The sequence below is a fragment of the Ictalurus punctatus genome, chromosome 4 (assembly GCF_001660625.3).
Source record: "Ictalurus punctatus breed USDA103 chromosome 4, Coco_2.0, whole genome shotgun sequence".
Classification (NCBI taxonomy): Eukaryota; Metazoa; Chordata; class Actinopteri; order Siluriformes; family Ictaluridae; genus Ictalurus; species Ictalurus punctatus.
In genome coordinates, this window is record NC_071284.1 from 8622887 (window position 1) to 8645956 (window position 23070).

Sequence of the window (23070 nt, forward strand, 5' to 3'; positions counted from 1 at the left end):
GCAGACCACACATAGGGGACCCCATCAACCGCATGCTAAATTCTCCCACTCAGGGCCCGGATTCTCCTTACTGGCCTAGATGGATGCCCAAATCTCCACCATCTCCGCTGCCTGCATAATGATCTCCAGACATGCATCCAGAATCCCTGAGGAATAGATAGGTCCGATGGCACACCTTACAGAAGGATCTACATCAGATACTACTGCACATCGTCCTGCACTATATTTGGAAAAAGTGACAATGGAATCGAACGCATATGACTGATCTGTGAAGAGAAATCAAATATGTGCAGGTCGGGACTTGGAGAAAAGGCGATAAAAAGCGATTGCCTGAAGAATATGTGCAGCTCAGTCAGCAGGTTTTGGGAAGGACAGGAAATTGCTGACTCTGCTCAGAACATCCATGCTTCTTATCGAGACTCTATGACGATTGATGAGCCTCAATGTCGCTTGATGCTCAAAAGAGTCTAAGTGAAAAACAAAATACAAGAATTCTTCTAGGGCTTTACTTTCTTCTGGAAGTAAAAACTAGCCCGAGGCGAGTCATTTTTCCCCCCACCAAATAACCATTGTTGTTTTTTGTTTCCTGTTTAGCAAGAGCCACATGCTTAGGCAAGTGTATTTCATTACTTCTATACAGCCTAGAACATAAGTCCTGATCATATGGAGAACATATGACAAGATGCAAGAAATTTCCAGGTATGGGGGTTGGGGTTTGGGGGTTAGGGGGTCAAATTGATATCCTGGGCATCTGGGACAAACATTCAAATTCATTCACAGTTGCCCAGCGGACAAGTAGGTTCAGTAGGATGTTTTTTTTTTCTTACTCGACCATCCAGGAAAAAGACAAAAAGTGACGTTCCTGGGATGTGGGCTGGCTGTTGGTAAGAACTAGCTTTTACCAGACATTAGGTGGCACAGAATCTAGACAAGCTTTCCAAAATCAGGGATACCAATGGTGGTCAAAAAAATAAATAAAAATTACTAAACTGAGCAAAACACAGTACAGTGCATTGTATTACTGTCTAAAGTCAGGACGTCAGGATCTAAGGCGCTACACATTCAGGTCTCCTCTGGAAGCATGGCTATAAATTCCACTTCTGAAAACGATTCAATTTTCTAAGCCGCTCTGGATAAGAGTGTTTGCCAAAGGCTGTAAATGTAAAGCTAGCGCAACACCCAGTCACCTCCCTTGTAAGACGGTAGCCAGATAATGTCTTTATGTGTGAGACACCACAGTTCACAGCCAAAATGTTAGCTAAAGCCTTTCTGCCTTTTTGTGGCAGGCGCTAATATGATGCTTCATCAGCAGAAACGTTATCAGGAGAGGATAAGGTTTGCGGCTACATAAACTCACCGCTCTCAGGGATTCGAGTATTCAACCCTTTTCCTTAATGTATTAACGCCCAGAATTATCTGGGTATTCTTGTCTTTATTATGCGAGTTGCTTCTTTTTTAGCTTAGTTTATCGAGTTCCCAGGCAACTAAAAGATGGGACTGGGAAGAACTTTGGAGGTTTGATCTGTCTAGCGGACTTGCTAGCTCATTTATGATTTATCCATCCACTACAGATATTTTCAAAGGATATAAACTAACCAATATCTACAATCTAGAAAATCTGAAAATGCCATATCTGTAAACCTTTACTACATGTTTCCTAAGAATACACTGATCTCTACAAATATCATTTATATGAGTTTAAATGACTTGGGAAGAATCCCACGGCAGTGCAGCAGTTGAAGAAATTACCATGGGCCTCTGCCATCACCAGAAATGACACACGGCGAAAACGTCTCCAACATGCGGGTGACACATCAAACGGCGTCGTGTTTGAACCCGATATGGCCAATTATAATCCCTTCACATCGAGCAAGATTTATGGGTCCATGTTAAAAGAATGAAACGGAGACTTGTGTATATAGTGTTGCAGAATAGAAGGTATGTTTATGCTACAGAAAGCTGAGCTCCTTTCTGTCCATGTGGCATCGTAAATAAAGTTCCAGATTCAGCTCTTTGACCCTAATTATGCATTTCTGCGGTTGAAAATACAGTGCTGTGGATTGAAGAAACATGTCAAGCTCCGTGTCACAAAAGCATCGTCTTTTAACCGGTCATTAAATCTTAGCCATAAACATTGCTTCCAAATACTCTTTCCGTTGGTGAACGTGAACATTTTAGACAGAAGAAATTGCGGTTCTCTTCCTGGGGAATCATGGAGATATTCCGCCACAGTTACTATTGATAGATGGTTATGTTCATCAGGTTGTAAAAAGAAAAAAAAAAATAATAACTGGAAAATTTTCATCTCCAACTGGGAACCATTCTTCAGCGGAATACGGGATAAAACAATTGTCCAGGTTGCGATGCAAAATCCAATTTTCTTGCCTTTATCGCTCTAATTCACAAAAGGGAAGCTGCATTAACAACATGTCGGAGATATTCACCGGTAGCCTATTGTCACAAATGGGTGAAGGGGACAAAGACGAAGGGAGGGCCGTACCGAACCTCTCCCCCCAGCGATGAGAACAATGAAACAGGCCCAGGCTCTGTCAATATGACAGCTTTGCGAACAAACCACATAAAGGAACAACTGTGGCTCTCCAGCAGCTGCAAAGAGGGCGGAGAAGATGAGGTGGTTTGGGGCATAGCAACAGGAGGCCAGCATGGTCCATGTGTGGTCCATTATCGCACCAGCAAGTGCAGTCACACCCTCAGCCCCCTTTCTTTTTTCCTTTTTAAAAAGATGAGTGGACCTTGGAGCTTAGAAAAGGCTTGCTTAAAACAAGCTAAGTCCATTCATTAGCAGCAAGAGTGCTATTGAGAGCTGAAAGGTAAGGCCACTTAAGCTCAATCAGCAAGATAGAGAAAGAAAAAAGGAAAAAAAACACAAACCCACACTGACAGGTGCTTAATGGAAAAAGAAGGAGAGAAAGGAGAGGAAAAAACATAGTGCGTGTCTTGCTAGAGAATCTCAGAGGGCTTTTATTTGCTTCTTTGGTAAGGGAATGGCTGCTTTGAGCATGCTGTTTAAGTTATTTTTTACAATAAATTCAAGCTGAGTGTGGAATCTGACAGACAACAGAAAAACAACAAAAAAAAAGAAACACACAAACATTGCTAAGATTGTAATCCTATTGGTGGATTATTGCGATGTTTATACGGTCCTGGTGGTGGCACAGCTTGGAATTCTATTCCTTAAAGTCAAATCGGGATAAGTAAGAAAAAAAATTGTGTATTTATTTTTAAAAAACAAAAAAAAAAAAAAACACACACATTCTTGAAAAATAAACATTCTCATGAAAATAAATAGTACTTTTATTCTTCCCAAATCCCAAGTGAGAAGCAAATAGATAGGAACTGTTCTTGCGCAGATCAAACGCTCCAAGTTGTCCATATTTTCGAAGAGCATCCCGACAGCTGTGCTAACACGCGTCATCAAGTTTTTCCTCCCTGGAGCCAGGTCACGGAGCACAGGGCAGGAAGCCTTCTAGCTATTATATATGTGCGCACGAGTGTGCGTGTGTGTGCGTTGCGCATCAGGAGATAAGGGGTCATGCAGACCGGAAGGTGAAGAGGGCAGTGACATCACGCTAGCTCTTATACAATGCAGAGCCTAAGCTGACCGACACACTCAACTCCCCACATTTAAATGATTTCTTTGATCATTCATCCAGGAAAAAAAAAAAAAAAAAAAAAAAAAGGGCATTTTTGCTTAGAAATTCAGACAGACTGCAGTCTCTTGCCATATCCTGTACGTGTGACAGGCTCTAGCGCTCACATAAACCACACACATCCTCATGTCATCAGACTGTTACCAGTGCTGACAGATGTGTGTGTGCATGTCTGAGACATTGTGAAGAAACAGTGTGAGGTCTTTGCTGTTGCGTGTGTATTGAGCGCACGTCCAACCCTGGCTGCTTCAGCTGAGATCCATCAGAGAAGACCAAGCATGGAAACTGGCTTCTGTAGCGAGACGAACATTTCAAGCCGCACTCCACGTACGTCTCGAATCCATCTGATGTGGACCGATCGTCCCTGCACTACTTCCTAAGCACGGAATGACAGCACTGAGGATTAGACTGTGGATAGATTGATAGATCTGTACTTCATTTTAATAGCAACGAAGACATGAATCACTGTAACCTGCAGCTCCGAATCTTTCCATCATAGCCTCAAATCCGGCAAATCCTGGCTGAGTAGAGATGGCTTATTTTAGTTGCTATTATAAAACCCTATCATTAGTTATAAAATGTCCCGTGGTGAAGAATCCATGTCGACAATGACACTCAAACACGGTGTGTTTTACTCCAAAGAATGTATAACAATTGCAGAAGCAGCTGTGCTTGTATAACAAGCACCAAGAATGCATTAGCAAATATCTCTTTCTACTAGAGAGATCCTAAAACACTTGGACAAGGCTATCAGAGAAACTTAGTGATTTGTCTAACACTTGAGAAGTTCAGCAGGAATCTGGTTTAGTGGAGAATAAAGGTTGCGGATCTTCCCTCTTCTTCACCTGAATATTCAATGACTTGAAAAGTAAAGCTGATAAAGAATAGCACTTGTGGAAAATGCCAGCGTCGTTCACTAAAGCTACATTGACACATACAGTGACTCGGAACCGGACACCATTCATTTTCAATGAGAGCTGGCGACTTACGGCGGCATGAGTGATAGCGACCGTTGGCAACTAGATGTAAATGGCACACTTATATAGTGCTTTTATCCAAAGCGCTTTACACTGTGTCTCATGTGGGTGTGTCCAGTGAGGCGACATAGTTGAGAAAAGTTTAACTTCTTAAATGTGGAGCGACTTGGCGCAGCGACTACCAATGGGAGTAAAGCCAGTAAAAAAAAAAAAAACCTGATCCATAGCCTCCCGTGCTCACTAGCAGGAAGGGCAAGGATGTGAGGCCGATGCACTTGGCTCCAGAGCAGCGCCAAACCAGGCACTTCACCCCAGAAACATGGAGGTCAACCATGGTCCATCAGCTAATTCACAGGGCTAATAATAAACAGGTTTTTTAATAATACTATTATTCAACAAGGAAGACATCCCCAGTGTTAGAGCTTTGCAGCGGTCTGTAAATTCACCAAAGGAACGTGTTCAGGACTTTGCACTTTTTTGATTTTTGTCTTATTAACTTCAAGAGAGAGAGAGAAAAAAAGTGAGGGTGGTGAGGGAACAACTGTTTATAGCTTTTATAGCATAAATGAGAACCTGAACCAACTTGTTTAGCGAATGTTCCACAACATTACACGTAACTGTAAATGTACAGATAGTATGCAGTGTTCTTTTATAAATAGAAATGGATTAGTTGGCAAATTTCTGTGTATATAAGAGGAATAAAACACTTTGGGACACATTTCACTAGTAAGAGAAAAGTGCTTTGTAACACTTTATTTTTTTGTTAATTATAATTTATTCGAGGCTGTGAGAGAGGTTAACTCTGGGTCATTCTTGGGTTAAGAATGTTAGGCCAAAGGGGGTGATAAAATGTGAAGAAGAAAAAAGAGAGAGGACAAGTCATTGCATCACTGGCTGGGTCTGATAAAAATGGCACAGTGACCTATAAATCCAAGCAGAAATTATTCAAAGGCTTTCAACAGTTATTGCCTCTCTAAGTCATCTGCTGGAAGAACCTGAAAAAAAAGATCTTGTAAGAAGAGAGAGAGAGAGAGAGAGAGAGAGAGAGAGAGAGAGAGAGAGAGAGAGAGAGAGAGAGAGAGAGAGAGAGAGGGAGAGCTTCTCTTGCAGCCATTCTCTTCTTCTTTCAAATCCTCTTATTCTCTCTGCATAGCAAATTCAGACCCCTTCTGTCCAGCATTAATCATCTGAAGCGCTTCACTCTTATTGGGAAAACATTTATCAGCAATTTTATTCAGTGCAATACATCAGTTTGAGGTCTGTGGTGATGACTTTGCACAGAATTCCAATATTTTACCAAAAAGAATGAACCACACATCCTTTTTTTTGGCTTTTGTTCTATAGTTTTTGTGTCCGTTGGGGGCGTTTGTCCTCTTATAATGAGCTTACTGAGTAGAGGCTGGACAACAGTTGGAACTGAACCGTGGTTTCATGCTTGTGCAAAGTTGGTGTGAGGAACAAGTGGCTTTATTCTTTCACTGAACTGAATCTGGGCATACCTGAAACCTCATTTAAGTCTGATTCATGCTTCTGTCTGAACAGGTCTCAGAACAGAACAAAGCATCAGAAAGGCATTTCGGAAAAGTCGGAGAGCAGCAGTTTATAAAAGTGGCTGTGCAAGCCAAAAAAGCCAGAACTGGCTGCACACCTCCACAGCATCTGGCCAGTGCTGATGTGTGAAGGGGAGTAGAAGCTGCTGGGAACTCGAATTTTTAGCCATGTTAGCGGAAATGGAGCTTTGTTTTATGAAGTCTGTGTTTAGCGATTGTTCTCATGTGGAATAATTTGTAACTTAGCTAAAAAATTTTTTTTTTTAAGTAATCACATTCAAGCCTTATAATAGCCTACCAATTGTGTAAAATTCACATTATATGCAGAACGTTTCCGTGTGTTTCAAATAAGTGTTTTACAACAAGTTATTCTGCTTAATATACAAACCTGAAACATTCTTGTCTCAATTGAAGAGTACTACCAATTTATGTAAACACACAACAGCAAACAGGTGCTTTTACCTATTCATGCTGTTCACTAACCTAACCACTTGTTTGATGGACAGCTAAGAGCGTCCTTGGAATATTTTGCTTAAAAAACAAACAAACAAACAAACAAATAAACAAAAAAACATAAGGACAATCACTTTCTCAACTAGCATACACACACTCATGCTTACTGTGGGTTAGTTCACCATTAATCGTGAAAATGCATGAAAGTGCAATCCCAGACCTCTTTTTTTTTTGTTTCAGCACAAATACAACCAAACCACGCCTTCTGGAGTTCTTCAGCTACTTCAAACTGTGGTAATGTTTTCAGAAGGAAAGGGCTGGACATCTGTTACTCCCCGTAAACTCTTAGTCATAGCACCAGAAGTAAGAATAGAATATAAGTAATCTGAGGAAACATCTTTTTGCTGACATCTGTATTAGGTCATAAAATCTAAGAAATTATGTAGAAGTATACATACAAACAATGTTATGGATCAATGCATTATATATGAATATGATTTGTTACCCTTCATGCAAGGTTGCTTTTAAAACAAATCCCAGGATATGTTATGTAAAATGAGCCAGAGGTTCAAGTAGTTCTCATACCAGATAATATTTAACCTAGCAGTGCCATGAATGGTGCGAACAACAGACCTGAGGGCAGCTGGAAGGAAACCTACTGGAAGCAATTAATAGCTTTTTTATGGCACTTTTCTTTCCAGCTCGGCTGTAGCTACGAGCCACTGTAATACAGGAAAGCAAACAAACGGCTTGCCCAAAAACATTTGCTATAACATTTTTAAGGATCTAGTTTGATCAACTAGTGTCCTGGTGACCAAGCAAATCATGGCCATGAGGTGAGGTGTTGGCGTTATCTCATAAAATGTAAATAGGAGTGAGACTCACACCAAGGCCATCAAGTAAACCCAAAACAGGAGAACTTAAGACAATAAAATTGCTCTTGTACAGATGTTTGTGTTCATGTGTCCTCAGGACCACCTGTTTACAGCAGCTTGGGTAAAATGTGAAGCTGGGAGGTCTGCAGCATGACTGGGAACCGAGCAGATTCATCCCATAGGCATCCATGGTAGTAAATCCAAGCTGTAGGATATTACAGACGCAAGCTTGTTAAATAAGAACATAAACTATGGAGGCTTCCCACACTAACAACAAAAACCTGGCAGTGCTCGACGTATGCTCAAAGCCACTATTTGAGAGCAGCATGGGTTCAAACATATTTATCTCATTAGTATGGAAGAGCTGCAACAAGACAGTCGTACATTCATCACGACCACCATTTCAAACACATTTTAAGATTATACACAGCGGCATGTGGAGTACATTTGATTAACCGTCAATACGTACACGTTGCAAGGCATCCACGCCTGCTCTCTGTTGTCTGCCCCAGGCTTCATCTTATAAGAAATACTTATAACTACCAAATTCTTATAAGAAAATCCTAACATTCCTAACACTTTCTTTTTAGAAGTGCACTTAATAACAGTAAGAAAACAGTGAATCACAAATCTGCTACTTTAATAATAAGCGACTCCTCCATTTTGTTTTACTGACCTAAGACACCACAGTCCTGCCTTCTTGTTTTCTATTGAGTCACAGAGGCTTGCAAATTCATAGGTCAAAGTTCACTTGGATAAAGTCAACATGAAGCAAAAGTAAGCAGATCAGCAAGTGTCTAGCAAGCAGTCAAAAATCATAAACGCTACCGCTAAACAATAGATATTGGCTCCTTTGAATTTACTACAGTGGAGTTTTGAAACATCTCCATGGCATAAGGACTTACTGAATTGATTGATGAGGATGAAAATGATATAATGAGAGATTTCTCTCTGGAAGATTTTGAAGTGACGTTTTAGACACCACTTTTGAAAGAATGGTGATCCTCCCTCCATTATTGTTCCACAGACTCATAGAATCAATGGCAAGCAGGACTGAAACTTAGGCTGAAACATCACAACATTTACTCATGTATTATACAGGAGAGCTATACTACATACAAGTCCTCGAGGCAGATAAAACATTAACTAGTAAGGGTTCATAATGTGACGCTTATTCTTTATAATGACTAGCTGTCTCTTGCGTCATCTCAATGTTTACAGCACGTGTAAATTAACCTACATAATCCTAAATATCATTCAATTAGCATGTCAAAACACCATACCGAATCAAAGAGAAAGGTATAAAAACCATTAATTGAAGTTCAGTGGCTTTGGTTGCAGCCTCAACTGAAACCCAGGTGGAGGATATGAAACCAGGCCAGTGTGTCAGTGTGGTTAATACCACAGGTGATTAGTTTATTGGAAAATCTGCTCAACCTACATATGCTCAGGTGCAGGAACAGAAAGACACAAACAACATTCAGTGCATGGCAATTCCGCATGTCAGGTTGTACATGGTGCCTTTCATTTACATGATTATTGTAGGTCTAGACAGTAGCACACTGCAAATCTGAGGGGCCCAGCAAGACACGAGACAAGCTCCCACCCACAAGTGCAGCTGTCAATCAGAAACTGTAGTGGGGGAAGGGGTATGACATAGACATGGGTACAAACGGCACACAGCCAGTGGACTTAATGCATGGAATTAATAGAAACAATGCAAATACATTAAAAGCAACCTTTTTCTGATATTACTGACCAAACCCAAGTCTTCAACTGATGAAGAAACTGCTCTCAACAGGTAGCTACACACTACCAAAAACAAGTTAAAAGATACATAATATGCTTTTTACTTTTGAGATCATAACAATATATGCATGGTGTCTGATTTCTGAGAACTACTTTCTTGTCCAGGTGCATCAGGTGCAGCAGCACTGCTGGTGTTTTTAGGTATTAAGGCATTCAACAGGAATCTTTCTTATAAAGTTAGACAATAAATACTCAATAATGTTTTTTCCATGCACAGTGCATCTTAATCATTGACTAATCCTTCACTGCTACAAGAGGTCTGGTGTTAATTGGATGTTTTTTTTTGCTGATGGATTGATTGCTGAACATCACCCCAGCAGTGATGATGATGTGTTTAAACATGATAGTATTTGTACCAGCACCACACATGTCAAAGTCATGTCAACTGCTGCACTGAGAACGGTCCACCACCAGCATAATATCTGCTCAGCAATTAATTTAAATGAACAATTCAGAAACTGAAAGAACTAAAAATTTGTTCATGATGCCGTTACTGCATTCACTTAAAACATAACCAGTATTATTTTAATGATTTCCGAAGAGACAGCTCTGTTGATCCAGACCGTGTGTCTCATTCCTTTTGTACTCTTGGTGAATCTAATCACCACTTCTGCATCAGTAAGTCGTCTGCCCACGCCTCTTCTGAATAATTCAATCAGAGGAAAACGAGGGAAAGTGAGACAGAGAGACAGAGAGAGAGAGAGTTTACCACATCTACAGCTCTGGCGAGTGCATTCCTGCTGCTTAACTCTCATTAAAAATTCAAGTCACACAAAGTGGGTTAAAGCCCTCACACAGAAGACATATTCAGCTCGGCTCGCCAGCCACAGGCACAGACCAACTTCTTGGATCTGTGGCCTAACGCGCATAATCTAAGTGCACAATGCCCTGCATCTCGCTGTTCACCCCGTGCCAAATCCATGCTATGGAAACCAGAGGAGGTCAAAAGGACCCAAGTCTTCTCCAGCCTTCTGTTACGACAATGTAAAACAACCCCCTGTTCAAACTGAATCAATAAAGCTGTACAAAAAAAAAAAGTCATACAGAAGCAGGGCAAAGTCTTCAGATAAGAGTCTTATAGTATCATACTTCTTCCAGAGCAAACAGGTCCTTGGCCTTTATCTCCCAAAACGAGGGCTGAAACGTGTGAGAAAGATTTGTGTTCTTGGCTCTTCCCAAACCACTTCAAATAACACTCGGAGACAATGAGTGGCCTAACGCTCGGGATAAACCTCCTTCATACTTCGTTCTTCACGAGGTGCAAAGCAGGGCATTCTTTTTTCACTCTACACCCTTCCTCCTTTTTTTTGCTTTTTGGTCACAAATTCTAAAAAAAAAACAACCCCCAAACCTGTAAAGGAGATTTAAAAATTTAACTATGGTGTTCTCAGAGTTTTACTGCTCAGAAAATAAGTTGCCAGGTATACACAGGCTATGTGCATGAAAACAGAAGAATTAGAGTGTTTACCGTGCAGAAAATCTGCCATGAAATCACAGTTATATCCGCTTTAAAAGTAGAACAAGTGCTGAAATAAAACCCCTCTGAAATATGAAAATGGGAAGGACAAAGATAGACATGCTGGCTCAGGCGTTGCCCACATTAACAAGGTCTACTCCATATGTTGTGGAAGCAGGACAAATCAGGTTGGTTCCTGGAACGAACTAAAAAAAGTCATAAATGGCCAGGCCCTGACGGAGCAAAAAAGCCCCTGCAGCAATCCAGCACCTAATAACAGGGTATGAGATGCAGGCAGATGCAGCAGGCACTGAGAGGCTGCACCAAGTGACAACACACATAGAAATATTAACAGTAGGGATGCACCAATCTGGTCCTAAGTATCTGTTTCTCACATACTTTCCAATCCATTCTACTGACATATAGTTATGTATACCGTAAACATTTTCTCCGTTTTATTTCATTTTCAGTTAACAATAGCTAAAATAAATAACTCCACCATTTAAGTAAAAGTACAGTAAAAAGACAACCACAAAGCTACCGGCATTGCAAAAAACCGCTCTCGCCCATCCCATGGATTCCTATATTGAACAATTCCAAGTTCTGAGAATTTATTGTTCTGTTCTGTGTATTTACGGTCATGGACTCATTTCACAGCGTTGTGTATTTGCACTTTATGTAATGTTCCGTACTGTTACGTGCTGCACCATGGTCCTGGAAAAATGACATTTCATTCCAATTTATACAAGTTATATACAGGGATGACAATGAAAACAACCCACATGACTTGACTATTGGTGTAGTCAGTCCGCAAGGAATACAAATACGGCACTTCCGAGTCCAAAATAGGAGGGATTTCTGAAAATAGTAGGTACAGCAAAACTAAGAGGACCTCCAGATTAACAAGTAACAGCTAAACAGTCAATCACAGTGATAAGAGATAAGGAGCAGATTTGATCTTGAGGAAGTATGAAGGCACAGAACTAAAGAGAACGTGGAAACTTGAAACCTTCACATAGGTAAATTCCACATAGGAGCACTTGGTGCTTGCACCTGCATTGGACATGCAGCTTTGACAAATTTTAGAAAATCTAGCAATCCTATTTCAGGGCTGGACAAACCATAAATTTATTAGCTAACTATCTAACATAATACAAGAAAGGATGGAAAGCTAGTTAACTACATTCATACAGGGACAGTCAGTACATAAATAGCTGTCACTTTGTATTCCAAATTATGCCCAATTCATTTCAGACTTCTTTATAGGTGCCAGAAGTGACAGATAGTTAAAAGCTATGAAGAAATATCTATGTATTATTAATGGTGAGATTTGTAACACTAACCACAGTGTATGGTCAAATTTATTTCATCTTAAACAGTTAAATTGAACATTTTCCTTCTTTGAAATCATCTAGTCTGCTCTTGTGGTTTGGTCTCTGATCTGCAGGGTAAAGCTCCATCAAATCAATTATCAGAGCCAGCACACTGTTGGAGGCCAGGACACTCCGGCCAGCCCAGCTGCTTTTATACTTCATTAAGGGCCACAAACTGCATAAGGCAGCTTTCTCAAAGAGTATGACTGGAATCATTTGATTTGTAGTTGGATAACTCAGAAAAGAGACAATGGTGATGAACATTTCAATCTTTTCTACTACAATTCCTAGTTAAAAATATGCAGTTTTTATCAAACAAAACTGATAAAAACAAATAGGGTAGGTATATGCATCAAAATGCTTTTGAGTTCTGCATTTTTGTATTTCAAATATATGAAGTGATGTGCAATTTCGTGTAATAGCTCAACAGAAACGGGTGTAAACAAACGGTAATAGACGCATGGGGGTCAGCCCAATTGACTTCAGTGTGAGTAATGACTAGTACTGCCATGTTACCATCTTTTAATAAAAATGCACTATACACTAATACTATAATATTAAATATAAAAACACTAAAGTGATCTGTAATGAGAATAGTCTTCTCTAATTAATTCACCTAAAAGTGGTAAAAATCACTTTCATGAGAACCAATAAGTCGTCCATCAAAGCCACTGAAACCACAACATGAAACAAAACAACCAAACCAACTGAGAAATATCACAAAAAAAAGAACTCCAGTGTGGACTTCATCAAGCAAACTAGGTGTGAAAATGGCTAAAGCTAAAGCTAGGAATCTTTTAGACTATCATCCACAAAAATGTTAACATCAACCAAAATAGCATTACTCATCTCATGTTTTTCTAAATCAAACTTAAAAAAAACAAACCCCAATGCATTTCTTAATTTTCAAAATAGAAAATACTGTAGTAGTATAGTATTTTATTTTAAAATATATCAGAAGCACCATTTACCATTTGGGGTATTTAGTTTTATCCCTGTTCTTAATGCATTCGGTGTGCCTAATGTAAAAATAAAACTACAAGTTTAAAAAAAAGGATATGCTGCTAGAAAATATTTCATAAATATAAAAATATCAAGAACGTTTTTTTCGTTCTTCTTCTTTTTTTTTTTTTTTACCTGTGTTGAAGTCATGGGATGTGAGAGCAGGCAAGTCAGCATTGACGAACATAAATGGGAAAGAAGAGAAAAGCATACAATTAGAAAACCATGTATACAGGTATTTTGTACATTCTATAGCACACATTGAAATGAGGCAAAGAATCTCTTTTGAGAATGCCTAGCGCCGCCTTTAGAAACCGACAAACCATTTGTGTGCCTTTGTCTCTTTGAGGAATGTTGTGTGATGACGAGCCAGAAGATGACTAGCCCGAGGCGAGCCAACCCCCATTAAACTGGGTTAGAGCCCAGACAGTCCTTCAGTTCCTCATCCCGCTGATGGCCTCTGGATCAGTCACGGCGTGTACGATCAGAGCCAATACCAGTGGACAGGACATGAACAAATCGGTCCTACAGCAGCCCCGTTCCTATTGATTAATTGCTTACAGTTAGGAAATCAAGGACAGGGAATTAAAAGCCTGGACCATAGAGTTGATTGAGGTCAGCACTGGTGATCTGTTTTCATCAATACAAAGCAAAGGCCTAAAAAGAAGAATTGCCTATGCGTCACTGGCTGCAAGCCAGGTTTTTCACTAATGGACCTGGCCTTCAACGTCCCTGAAAGACCGGACCAGCGGTGACCTCAACACACAATCCAGCTAAAAACAACAACAACAACAACAACAACAACAACAAAAGAAAAAACACTGAGTACAGCATACCGAGAACAGAAACAAGTTCGAAACAAACTCGATGTTCTTTTAGCACATGGGACGACCAAATATGGTTGTTATAACAGCAGCTGAATAAAAAATAAACCATATCCAGGATAGAGCGAGTGCAATCAGTAAACAAAGAGATGATTAATGTTAAAGAGTCAGTGCTAATGCAAAAAAAGCTTAGACACAAAAAGTCAATCAGCAACACTGGCTGTTTTTAGTGACCTTGACACATGTAATTTGCCATTAAAATCCATGCAAACCACATTTCAAAGCATGCAGTGACCTGTTTCCCAGCTGCTTTCCACACAGAATAAACACATTATTGTCTCTTCTGTCAAACAACGCTCCTATTTTCTACATGGACTGTTGATTTTACAAAAACTAATCCAAAAGAAATGCAATTCTCAGAAAGACGAAGGTTGTTCTGACAGACTTCCACTTTCGTGACAAAATTCAATATCCAAGTAATGACTTACAATTCACAAATAAAGCACTTGGCTGATTCATTTAGTTTGGTTGTAAAGAAGGGGTGCATCAAGCTTTATGAAATATGTAGGGAGGAGACATTTGGTGCAAATCATGTCCTGTAAATCAAACATACATTATGTGCAGACAGAACCTGCATTATAACGGCAATAAATAAATAATTTGGGGAATTAAATGCCAGCAGTAAAGAAGACTGCTGTGCAATGAAACCTGTCCTATCAGGCTCTACGTCAAACACATCCATTCATCCATCCTTTTTCCATACCGCGTATCCAACACAGGGTTGCTGAGGAGCCTGGAGCCTATCCCAGGGAACTCTGGGCACAAGGCGGGGGACACCCTGGACGGTGGGGCACAATCGCACACACAGTCACACACCCACTTAAACACTACAGACAATTTGTAAATGCCAATCAGCCTACAATGCAAGTCTTTGGGCTGGGGAGGAAACCGGAGTAAACCCCTGAAGCACTGGGAGAACTTGGCACACACAGGGCGGAGATGAGATTCAAAACCCCAACACCGGAAGTCCTAGGAAAACATGCTAACCACTAAGCCACCGTGCCGCCTCGTAAACACATAAAGAACCATAAATTATACTGGTGCAAATATCATAAGATGTAAACTAAGATCTAATGTAAATGGTTATAATCAGTACAAACACTATCCATGCATTCATCTTCATTAATAGCTTCAACCTGATCCAGGAGGATCCGGAGCCTATCCCGACCAAGGAACACTGGGTATGAGGCAGGAATACACCCCGGATGGGATGCCAGAGCATCGCAGGAGTACCAGCATTAGCAAAGGAAATAAATCAAACTTGTTTTTCTTTCAAGTACGATAAGATTTTCTTTTCAAATTTGAAGGATAATGTGTGAAGCACTCTTGACAGTAACTGTGGAATTCATAAGTGCCCGTAAGGCTCTCATGGATGGGGCTTGTAAGTTCACGTCCAGTTTCCACAGCTGGAAATGCTCGTGCATGGTCTTAATAAATTTGCTTGCGCTCTCCAAACAAGACCCGGAGAAGGAGTCGGCACTGCCCTTTACAACACCTGTCAGAGTGCCTTGTTTTTCCTCGCCAAGGCCAATGAGTTTTGCCTCGTAAAAAAAAAAAAAGGAAAAAAAAAGAAAGAAAAAAAAAGACTGACCTCCTCCAGTGAGGATTTCAGAAATCGTTTTCATTCCAGGCTTCTTTCTTCAGCCAGGCTCGTGCTGCAATATGCTGAACTGTCAAATTCAAAGCCCCACATCAACAAGACTTGTATGTGAACGAAAGCATCACTGCGCTTTACTAAAGTCAATCAAAACCTAGGAAATCCTATTTTCATATGTTATGCGAGGCCACTGATTAGTAATATGATTGCATAACAGGTTTGAGCTGAATCTGTGCCTCATTTCTGTCTGGGGGCAACAATAAAACAGATGCTTCTTGTGATGTTTGGGTTCGAAATGCAATTACACTAGCGCAGACATGCAACCCCCAACCGGAGGAGACGGATATAAATCACAGCAAGGGTTTAGGGATTTCTCCGACTCATCTACGGAGGCTTAACTCATTATGTAGTTCACTGCGGGCAGTAATGCAATAAGTCAAATGGATGGATGAGTTTCTCAAAAATTGTGCTTTAATAGATGTTAACCTACAGTCACCTTACACTGCACGCGGAATTTTATATGTACACATGCACCACGGAGCAGCAATTTCAGCAAGACAGAGTGACGGCACAAATCTGAACCATTGCCTCCTCAGATTCCTCAGATCCTATGGCACGTGTGCACCGACATTTTTCAGTTCCACATTCAACTTTTTTTCAAGCGCAATTAGTTAAGCATTAGTTATTTAACTTCGTCACCCACTTAAGCAGTTCCCACACAGCCACGAGAGACAAACGACAAGCAAAACAACCAATGTGTCTCTTGCTAGAGTGAATGTAGAGGAAGAAAACATGCAACGGAAAGCAGCATATTTTGTAGCTAAGCAAAAGTTGATTTTCGGTAGCTTTTTGATATATAATTAATTCATGTGAAATTAAAACAACCAATATGTGTTTTCTGTGAGCATAAGCTTGATTGAGAAATATACTTCGACCAAATTGTATTAGTCTTTCAAATTTATTTTTTTCATTTACACCTTACACCACATTTACACCATAACTGTCTGTGTCTGGGTATCTGAATAATAAGCGATCCATTCTAGTTAGCTTATTTACGTACTGAATGGGCAACGAGAACGCTTACAATTACCAGTTGTAGAGTATGAGAAACCAGCCTGCTGTTGACATGGCAGAAAGTAATTTTTTTCCCGTATAATCAGTACTCACTTACTGGTACAAGCACTTTGGCCAGGATGGCATCAACATCAAGTTGTCTATTATATGACAAACAAACTTGACTTAAACAACAACAGAAAGAAGTTAAATCTTCAGTCTGGTTGTTGCTCTCATGACGTAAACATGTAGACAGGTGCTATCGATTTACTCAACCTGATGAGATTTCTCTGTTCAGGTGTGAGCCCTAAGGTGCAGGAACAGCAACACAACAGCTCACGTAATTATCCTTACCAAAACAATCAGAATAGCTCACTAGCTTGTTATTTATGTCTTGCCTCCAAACGTCCATGATTTATGTACGCTGTGCAGCACAGTTTATAACCTTACATGACTTCGGTTCATGGATAAAGAAACAAACAAAACATACCATACTTACCATACCATACACTTACACATAACATCTGATAATGTTAAGGTTTGCATTAGACAGATAACAAAGCTGTTGCACTGCGCTTGTGAGAATCAGACTAGCAATAGACATTTAGCCAGCTAGCATTTAGGTGTATTTTTAAACAGAGAATTTACTCTATTGACCATGGGTGCGTCTCGATTAGCTCCCTAACTCCCCAGGTTGTGAATCAGTATATCGTGCACACGGGTTCAGGCACTGGTAAGGACCCTGGCTCACTACACATTGGGACACTGACGACTCAATTTCACCACTGGCATTTATCAACAAAAGGCAGGACCGATATCTTTCTGACATTACATGTCATATAAATTTGTTAGCTTAATCACACATTTCTGTCATGGTACTCTATCGTAGGCTAGCTAGTGGATTTTTTTAAATCATTAAACACTTAAAAAAAAAAAAAAAAAACCATACACTACCGGTCAAACGTTCAGAGACACTCGAGTGAAATGTTATTCATGATCTTAAAAAGCTTTTGATCTGAAGGTGTATGATTGAATGTTTGAAACCGGTGTTGTAGACCAAAATATAATCATGCCAACATATTCATTGCTTTCATTAGAAAACTAACATTTTATTTACAAAAAATATATATTTTTAAAGGATGACGGCGCAAAAAGCAGCCAATAAGAGTCCAGCGCAGGTGGGAACTCCTTTAATGCTGTTGAAAAGCATCTCAGGGATCCTCAAGAAATCGGTTGAGAAAATGCCAAGAATACATTTCTGGAAATTCTAGGCAAAAAGGGCGTCTACTTTGAAGATGCTAAAATACTAAATTATTTTGATTTATTTTAGATTTATCATCACAACATAATTCCCATAGCTCCATTTGTGTTATTCCACAGTTTTGATGACTTTATTATTATTCTAAAATGTGGGGGTGGGGGGTGGGGATAAATAAAGAATGAGCATGTCTAAACTTTACCGGTAATGTATATAGAACATCAAATAAAGTAAAAAAATCGCTAATTTAAATAATCATTTGAGAGCTGCATCAACAGTAACGAGCTACTTACATTTGTAGACGAAGTCGGCTGTGACTTCGTCCAACATTTTTTTGTTTCGAGCTGAGAGGGTTCTGAAAATATGAAGTTATTTCCAGTAAGGGAACATAGTGAGCATTGATGCTCTCTGGTTTTTGTGGTGCATTGTGGGATTTTTTAAGGAGCAAACGTTCCAGTGCACGGGAAGAATTTTGTGACCAAAACAGACCTTAACATGGCCGACAACCTGATCAATGCCATGACTACTGAACTAGTGAGTTGACTGAGATGCACCCTATGTGTAACATTGTGTTTAGAGTTATAATAACAATAGAAACATCTGGTAAATTATTATGGGCTTTGTCCTACCTACATGTTGAAGCACAAAGACTAGCGTGTATGTGTGTACACATTCTTATCAGTACAAACACAGCTGCTAGGTTAAATTCCTATTCTTGTTAATATTAGGACTACATATAACTAATGTAAAAGAAATCGAAGTAATTGTTTTATTTTGTTTTGTTCTAACCTAATTATGAAAGTTATGTTGAGGTTGGAATGCATGAATGGAAATTGAAAAGCAATCGTTCTCCTCAGAGTGATTGATTTTCATTCCTTTTCTGAGCACCGCTGAGGTGGCCTGGTTGGTCTGATCACATTCCACTCAGCAAGTATCCTCTGTGCAATTTCACCTGTGTTTTCTTTCTCCAATGTAGTCAAACGAGATCCAACTGTGACCAAAACACATTAATGAAAGGGGTAAACAGATCCACTTTAGTTAGTGTCAGTACAAAGGTATAACTTTCATAGATTGTTTTATCCACAATATTTGCTGATAACACGCATATCTCCAGGACGTGTCCACATAGTGGATCAGGTTACGTTGTGCGGATGCTGACCAGCTGCTTCTAGCAATCCCTGGAGAAAGATCCCAGGGGGGAAAAATCCCAGTTGATTAAAGTATGCTAAACATGCCTGAATTTATGATAATAACCACTGACAAGCATTCGCAATACAATGAACGTAATACTGTGAAAAGCCATGGGGTCCTGCGGCTTCTGACGCAGTCTTTTTCCACTGTAAATCAGAATCGAGCTAAGAAATAAATGTCTCTCAGTGCCACTGATGCAACACAGATCCGATCCAGAATGACACCGGATACTTTAAAGCATCTGAAAAGCTGTCCTGAATGCACTCAGATGGAAGGTCGGAAATCAAGTTTAAGTGTCAAAAGAATACAGCAAGCCACCAAAACATAGAAATGATCCAATACTCATGCTTGCTTTGATTAAAAAAACAAGGGATTCGGAGACACCGTAGACTTGTTACCAAATAAAATGTCTTAAGATGTTTCAGACGGCTACTTTACACATGCTGTCAAATTCCACAACAGGAAGTGGGCAGCAGAAACTTAATAAGGAATAGTGTCATAGGAAAATATTCAACAATGAGATGGTGTGCCACTGAAACTTTTACCATCCTGAAAAAGCACAATCTGAAGTGTTTTATTCCTCTTAACACAATAGCAATTTGCTGTTGTTTTTATCCATTTAAAGGTAGAGTTAATGCTGTGGAACAGTGTCTACAAAAGAAGTTCCTTTCATCATTTATGTCATAGCAATTTCTCTCTGTCCTGAAGACCTTACTGTGTTTGAAAACTTAAAGGAACTGTTTCAACTTTAACTGTCACAGAGTACCAACACTGGAGACTCTTTCCAAAAATGCAAAATAAACGTCTCCACTTCACCATAATTAACAATTACATACATTTAAAAATATATATATATATATATATATATATATATATATATATATATTATATATATATGGTCGTGCCTTCGTAAGTGGATGTTAGTGGATGTCCACTTTTCGCTTGGTGGACATTTTGAATTTGTTAATAAGTTTGACAACAATGTCGTGTCGTGTGTGATGTGCTTCGCCATGTTTCCTGTTAAAGTCCGATGCATTAAAGTACGAAATATTTTGGAAGACGTTTTGCTAAAAATTGCTAATTTACGCTATGTTTGGAGACTTTTGAGACAGCCTGTAAAAATGATATTAGAACGAGCACATTAATATTAACCTGTAGCTGCCAATATTGTCAACGTTGCTGTTATAGAAAATGAATCAACATCTCACATCACATCAAATAGATTTGAAAATTCAACAGTGCCATGGAATAATCGTAGTTAGTTGTATTTCTATTTTGAAGGAATGAAACCACACTGTTCATGTTCCAGGCTGTGGAATAACATCTGATTAGCTATCAGGGAGCACAACATTCAGAACCGTCCCTCTGATTCACTCAGTGAGCGAAAAAATAAGGTAGGAGGAACAGCTGCGACAATGTCAAATGCCAACCAAAGGATGTGTCTGGTGTGAGAGGCATGATAATTTGCAATTGAAACAGCTTCGATCTAAGGCCTTTGTGTGTCATCCCCCAACAAGCATCTCAATGCTGCCACTTTAAGATTGTTAAGATGTGAATGCTTTTCTGCTCTGAGAGCTAAAAGCTGGCACTTTCACAGCGATGACATCAACAGAGGAACCCGAGGATGCAACTGGGACAAAACGAAGAATTCGAAGTCACATGCACTTTGGTGTCTATTTTTATTTTGTTTTTTTAAGCTTGTGCATTGCTACATTACTTATGATGAAATGGTGCAAGATCACGATGCTCCTTCTTTTCAGGACAAAGGTTATTTTTTTGGCGAACTACCGACTGAAATTAAGCATGAAATTTGATTTCCTCCAAAGCTTGGGATGGCTAGCCATCTCAGTCTTTTCTCATGACAAGCCATTATCATGCAATTAAAGGCACATTTAACAGGCGAACGTGTGAGAGTGAGGCCCTATCGCTTGCCAATTCATCTGTTTCTACTGACATCCAGTATCAATCACAGACACTGTTTACTTCCTCACAAACCTTTCCCAAGAGAGAACAGTCTCAATGTGTGGTGAAAAGCATGCTTTCCTGTAATGTTAACAATAAGAAAGTACTGATTTGAAGTTTAATATACAGATGTTCAGGAATAAATAAGTGAGAAAGTCAATCATACAGTTAGGTGGAGGGTATCTTGATTATGTGATAAGGCCAGATGGCTTAACATCTGGATATTCAAAGAATGACTTTAGTTTATCACTGATTACTAATGATTTTCACAAAAGGTATGAGCCAAATCTCATCTTAAAAGAATGTGTTCAATTTTCTGTGTGTGTGGGTGTATGTGCATTTGAAAAACACTAAATGACTACAATTTTAGCATTCCAGCAGTGAAAGGAGGAGCGGTACATCATGATCAACAAAAGTTCACCAAAGTTCATTTCATCTCCAGCAGCTGCCTTCCCCTAAACTCCCATCATGTCAAATGAATCCAGATCACCATGTCTGCTAAAATCAAACGGGCCGCTCAAAGACAGTGGCAGCAGACCCTCATTAGAGACCCCGCAGCCCTCTGAGCTTCTGAGGAACTCTTTGTTTTAAAAGAATTCACCCTCTGATAAGAATTGCTTACAATGGAGCCATGAGGACCTCAATCTTCCAGCAGTCGCTCTCACAAAACGTGTTGCAGTGGGTCTGCTTCATTTGAACTGGTTCTAATTAAGCAGGATGTTTTCACCATGAGACAGCTGGCTGGTGAGCTATAATTGGCTCAGACCTTCTGGGAGGAACCGAATGTTCATGGCCCTAAGAAGAATATCGTATCTGCCATCTCCTCAGTCATAAATCTTCGAATCATTGGCAGCAGGCCCGCAGAGCTCGCCCATATTAATCGCAATGCAACTTAGAGACCGATTTGGAGATTTCTGCTGTGTAAAAAAAACGTACATTTCATTTGCCTTAAATGTGTGATATTACATTTCAGACCTATGAAATGAAATATACATTAACTGACTCATGGGTTCCCACAAGAGTTACTAAGCATGAAATGAGAAAATTAAACCGAAACTCAAACGCCGCATGGCACCTAAAAATAAACTTCATTTAACTTGTTTGCTCATCATTCTGGTGAAGACCGCACTATCTCTGTATGATCTCGCAGCACATACATACCACTGCGCAAGCTCAAGAGAAATTCCCCCTAGCTCTCTTTACTCAAAGTCTTGAAAGTAAGCCAGGACATCAGAAACAAGCATTAATAAACACAAACTACACAGAAGTTGCTCAAGTTCTTGAGTCAGGGTTTGTCTATTAACCATTACAGCAGGGATGGGTGATTCATCAATATAATATCAATATCATGATAAATGATTACGTGATACACTTTTCGGAGATATCGTTGGTATGGTGATGTATTTTAACGTTTTTAATAATTACAAATTAAATGGTACTGAATGGATGCTATTGATTTGATGCAATTAAAAAAAAACTTATTGTAAAGTATCGTCAAACTCAGTTTAATGGGTTCTTTTTACTACTTTTAATCGTGATACACATCGTGTATTGTAGAAATGTCCTCAGGTTTCGTAATATGAATATATACGAAATATGAATATATTTTTGTCATATCGCCCAGCCCTATTACGTACATACATGCAGCATTAAACTGACCACAGCACTGTTGAGTCCTCAAACCTGATTGGTCAGAAGGTGCTGATTAATTTTCTATAAACAACAGCTCTGACAATAGTTCCGACTGTTAGGGAAATCACGGGGAATTATTTGGCGGATGCTCCAAATAAACGTCTTCTTAAAAAATGTGTAATTGATGATCTGATGAAGTGTTTTGTGAGGAGATGTTTATTTCGTATTTTTTGAAGGAGTCTCTAGTGTGAGTCAAGGTTAAAGCTATAACTAAGGTTTTTTGCCAGGTGAAAATCATCATGAAGGAGAGCGTGCAGCTTGTCAGTA

At 39.6% G+C, this 23070-nt stretch overlaps 1 protein-coding gene across 9 annotated transcripts in view; it reads right to left on the minus strand.

Moving 5' to 3' along the window:
• The window catches only part of tmtc2b (transmembrane O-mannosyltransferase targeting cadherins 2b), a 108786-nt gene that overhangs the window by 66436 nt on the left and 19280 nt on the right, over positions 1–23070 (minus strand). The gene's annotated exons all lie outside the window — the stretch shown is intronic.